Below are 5551 nucleotides of genomic sequence, written 5' to 3'. Positions count from 1 at the left end.
GCTTTTGTTGGTTGGTGTTTTCTTTTTTGTTGTTGTTGTTTTGCTTTGTTTGTTTGTTGTGGCTTGTCCTTGAATTTTTGCAGGTAAGTCATTACATTTCAGTCTTGACTGTAAATCATACAATCAAAATCTTTAATGAAAGGGAGGAACTGAACACTGTTTCTGTCCAAGCAGGTTTAATTATCTGTTAGGTGTTTAATTCAATGCACATGTTTCTTGGGAACTGGGGCATGGATTGGGGTGATGAACTCCATGGCCTCATGAGAGACCTGTGATGCTCAGGATATATTCCTTAGGAAAGCAGATTTTTCAGCACGTCACCTTTCAACTTAGATGTCCCCTACTTTCTTGTGGGCAAGCTGGACATCAGACTTAGACTAAAAAGCTGAAGGAAATAGAAAATGGCAAAGAAGGGTGAAAAGAAAGGCACAAATTAGCTTGTTGTGTGCTAACTACGTACTATCTCTTCTCACTTCAAAGGAATAGAAAACAAGTTTCTGCCAACTGTGTAATTGCAAGAAACTGTCCAGAATGCAGGTTAGACATCTGTGTAGTTTCTCTGACTACAAACAACAGCTTAAATATTTACACACTGCATTTTTTTTTTCCTGCAAATCCTGAGGAAAGCAGTTGATCTTTTAAGAGACCCACTAAGTCTTGAGCATGCTTCTTAACACGGCCATGACAAAAACTTTTTCACAGTTGACAGTCAAAGCATTCACAGTTTACAACTCCCATATAAAATCAATGATAGATGATGTTTAGGAACTGTCAAGCATCAGCTAAACTTTGATGCCTAATAAAGTTAAAGTGTTCAGAAACAATGGTGAGTGACTGGAGTTGATCTGTTTTTCTTACAGGAGTATCTCCTCCAGAATCTCCTCCAGAGTTTCATGGTCATCCCGATGGAAATAAGTCACGCTTCTCCATTCTCCACTGGTAGATGCCAGCCCTTCAAATAAATGAACTTCCTTTCTAGGTAAGTGATGCTCCTTTCTGTGCTTTAAGGCTTTTATGGGCCAGGCTTCAGTGTACACAGAAGCTAAGAAAAAGCTTTACATTAATCTAAATTGTTCCTAAAGTCCCAAGGGACTATTTAAACTGCCAGTAATGCACAGATCTCTGTCCATGCTTCCTCCCAGGATACTTCATAACATGAGGATGACTTTCCTACTCGAGGTGATAATCTGAGGAAATCCAATGTGTCTAAGAACGTGAAATTTGGCTAGATATTTAGAAGCCTTAGATTTGCATACAGGAGGCCCCTTAGGCATTCTGGTTGACTACAGAACACTTTCAGAAATAGAAAATAAACTATAAGAATTATAACCTCCAGTTGATGGGTATTCACAGTTCAGTGCTGATTCAGTGCTTTGTGAAAAGGACTGAGAGATTACAGAAAATAAATTGAAAGAAAAAGGATTCATAAGAGGAATGAAGTAATAGAAGTGCTTTTGGTGTAACATTACTTAGAGCACTGGAATAATTTTGACATTTTTTTTATCTAGATTATCATTTTTAATGGATTCAACTAGAGCACAAATTTTGGAGTGTATTTTTGGTGTGTGTATGGTTGGCTGTAACAGACTGCTCATACCTGTTAATAAATGCTCAGATGCTTAATAGGGTCATTTTTGAGGATGAGCTAGCAGGATTCAATCACAATAGTGTGAAATGTCAACATTCATCATCAGTGCCATTTACAACAGCGTGTGCACAAATGTCAGCCATAAGGCTATGCTTTTAAACATTACGGAAAATTCTTCATTGAGGCATCTTTTAATGCACTTTCTTATCCTGATATTAAAGATGCAAATAACTTTTGATGGAAATGTATCATTCTATTCTAGATTAATTACAAGAATGTTCAGATTGTGTTCAGTATTTCACATACAGACAAAGATTGCAAATTAAGATCAGTTAATATGCTTTATACATCCATATTCCCATATATTCTCATCATGGGTCACTTTATTTGGGGAATCAAAGGACTGCATTCTTACTGATTTAAGTGGGAATGTAAGAGTGTGTAAATTGATGTGCAGAACATGACAAGTTTATTTCCATCCGCAACAAACAAAATTGCTGCTTCTAACCTTGTTTGGAAAGGATTACTTGGCTAAATGACGATGCATCTGTTTTACCAATTAAGATATTATCCATCTTGACTCAAAAAGCCTGTCTTATTAGCAAGGTTAATAAACACTCATTCATGCTTTAGCTCCTCTCCTTTTATTATATAAACAACGAGCATTAACATCTAAATCAAATAAAAGGTGGATTTTAAAAATTAAAAAAAAAGTAATGATTTTATATGGAAATGATCTGTGAGCTTGAGTGCTCAGTAATTGGGTATCAATCTCACTGTTCCATGATGAGAGAAAACCCATCAAGGCCTTTAAAATGTAGATTAATTATATTTTATAAAATGGCTGGGAGAAAAACAGCAGTGTCTGTGTCTGGGTGAAATCATATTTTCAGTGCACAGGAACAGTTTCATAAACCTCAAACTACAGAAACCTTGTTACCTCTGGATTTGTAACACAAGGTTCAGTTATTCTAAGCTCCAGTTAAAGTTTTTCTTGTGGTTTGGGAGATTTGTTTGGTCCTTCTCCCGCTCAGGGTTTCTTGTGTCTAATAAAAGCGATGCTCACAGGACAGCCTTTGCCTTATGGAGATACTTTAAAGGCTTCTCTTCAGCTGTATAACCACTGAGGATTTTAGTTCTAAGAGCTCCCTTGCTCCTTCTGTTTAGTTGGAAAGAGCCAGCAGGTTTAGAAATCATCAGCTAAGATGTACACAGTCATTTCCTCAGGAAGTCAGACAAATGCAGAAAACCAGGAGTTTTTGTACTATTGTGGGTAAATTTCTTTGTAAATATTGTAATTGTGAAGTGCTGCCCTGCAGTTAGTAAGTGTGTAACTTGCACAGTTCTTGTAGGGACCTCAAACAGCTGACATTCTGAGGGCTCCTGTTACCTCTGAAAATCGGAGCTGTTGCTGATACACCTTGGCTCTTTGTAGAGATGATTTTAAGGCAGAATTGTTGTAAAAGTTTTGTACTCCTATTCCCTGCTTCTCCTGCTGTCAGCCTCTGTGCTAGTTACCCACACTTGTTGCTCAAATGAGTCTTATTCTTCAGGCTAGCAGAATACAGTGATAAGAAAGCCTTCTCAAAAAGCCAGACACATCTGATAGGGCTATTTTGTGCCACTAGCACTTGCAGCAGCTAATTGTTTGTGAGGGACTCTCCAGATTTTGTCTGTGTGACCACAGCAGGGACTCGAAAATTAAATCAAGCAGCTCCTGAAAAACTCCAGGTGATTTCAGAACACCTGCAGGAAGTATTTTTCCAAAGCAATGGTACATCAAAAAAACATCTTCTGATGAGCTGCTCTCCTTGTGCCAGACAGTGTTTAGTTCCAGCACACTCATTTTTCCATCCAAAGGTTAAGCTGTGTCTGAGTGAGGGCTCTCCGGGGTGAAGAGCCATAGCACTTCATTCTGTCTTTAAAGAAAACTTCCAGGACCCAACCCTACTGTTAGTTGAGCATATTTCTTAGATGCGTTTTTTTTTTTTTCCTGCTGTTTAAGGCCTTTCCTACTACTTCAGTCAGGTTTTATGAGTTTTTAATTGCACAAGGGACTGAGTTAACTGTGCTTTATTTTTAATCAGCTGATTTTATCTGGCTTCAGAATTGTGAAGCAAATTATCCCTTTCTCACCAGCTAATTACTGGTTTATAATCATTTCACAGTGTGGAGTCTCCAGTAATCCAATATGCGTTGCCTATAAATCAACAATGCACTTTGTCACCTCAGGGATACTGCTTGTATGTATTGTTGGCTTAGTTTCAGAGCAGCAGATGAAGAAATGAAGGCTTATTTCCCTTGAGTTTGGATTTGCATGATTAGTTCTCCGTGTGCTACCCTGAAATGGACATCAAGTATCAAGAGAAAATTGCTTTCTTTTTTTTTTTTCTTTGCTTCCCTGCCTCTGAAGCACCCTTCCCTGCAAATAGCATCCTGTTTCAGCAAACTTGCTGCTCCGAATAACGCAGCAGGCACAGATGGCCCCATGCAGGTACCGTCGGCAACCCCAGGCAGTCATTTTATGCATTTGAGCAGGAAGGCCAGCTGCAGCTCAGGATGCTGAAAAGTGTTGATGAACACACAATGCCCACCACCAGGGGTAGTAGCCCAAAAGTTTGAGTTCCCTTGTAGCTAACAGACCAGGGACTCTCAAATTTGTGAAGTGTAGTTCCTTCTGCTAATAACCCCTCATGTCAGCACAAGGAATACTTCCATCCAGTGCTGGAACACAGTGCAATTTGTATTAGCTGTTCGGAAGCACTGTGGAACAGCTGGAAAGGAACAAAGCAGCTACGAGTGCAAGAACAGTAACATCCACCTTAATCACTCATTTATCCCTTCTGCAGTCAGCTCTCCAACTGTTTGTATATACTTTCTCAATGTGTCCTTCCACCTGGGAAGCACTGAAGACCCTGTTGATAAGTCCTCCTTCAAACCTGCCTTCCAGAAACACAGAGCTTGGGTCCCAGTCCAGCAAGGCTCTGCTTCCACATCTCTCCCTGCTGATCTGCACCACTGGAAATAACAGCGTAGGGAGCCAGGGGCATTTTGGTGCTGGTTCCAGCACATCACCCATCATTTTGCAGTCACTTGCTTACACATTCTTGCCTTTCCAAAAGCAGGTTGTGTAGAAGCTGTAGACTTGTATTCATGCTGCATTTATGCACACTCTTGCTGAGAAGCATGATTCAAGTTTAGTTAAAATTCTGCAGAAAAGGCAGGTTTCAGTTCAGACTTGTCACCGATGTCTGTGTTGAAGGTGGGCTCACAGTGTCCACATCCAAATTGACCTTGATTAAGACAGGCATGCACAGCTTTTTTTGTGTTGCAGACCTCCTGCCTTTGCAGAGACATGCGTAAGGACTCATGCATTTTAGAACTTTATTTATGCAAAGCAGAATTATCGGTGAATAAAAATGACAATTATATGTAATAAGTGTTCCTGATTACCTGATTAACCAGCAGAAAAAAACAAACAAACGACAGAATAGAGATCTGAAAGGGCACCCCTAGGTATCAGGGTGAAACTTCAGCTGATGTAAACTGATCCAGCCCTTTCTTGAACATGCACAGAATTTTAAACGTCTTGTTAGTAGTCTGCATTTAGGAACTGAGAGAAGAGCTTCATATGACTTCAGTGTTACAAACGAGTGCCAGAAGGCAAGACTGCTGGCCAGATATTCAGCCAGTGTGCTCAGTAATGCCAAATGCAGACATTTAAAGCTCATGAGCCAGATCTCCAGAATGTCTGAAATGTTTTAAAATCAATTTGCTATTCTTCCTCTTTTGTTTCTGGTTTCTGAGCTGCAGTTTATGCTCAGAGTACACGTTCAAGCTTTTTCTGAAATTATGAAAGCTTGAAACAATTTAAAATAAATTAAGAACTGTCACTTAATCATCAGCAAAAGGGTCATCTGTAACAGTGCTGGACGCTGTGAGACTCAGAAATGTTTGCGGGTG

The sequence above is a fragment of the Anas platyrhynchos genome, chromosome 7 (assembly GCF_047663525.1).
Source record: "Anas platyrhynchos isolate ZD024472 breed Pekin duck chromosome 7, IASCAAS_PekinDuck_T2T, whole genome shotgun sequence".
NCBI classification, from domain to species: Eukaryota; Metazoa; Chordata; class Aves; order Anseriformes; family Anatidae; genus Anas; species Anas platyrhynchos.
The sequence above is the reverse complement of the archived record's forward strand: the minus strand, read 5'-3'. Positions refer to the sequence as shown.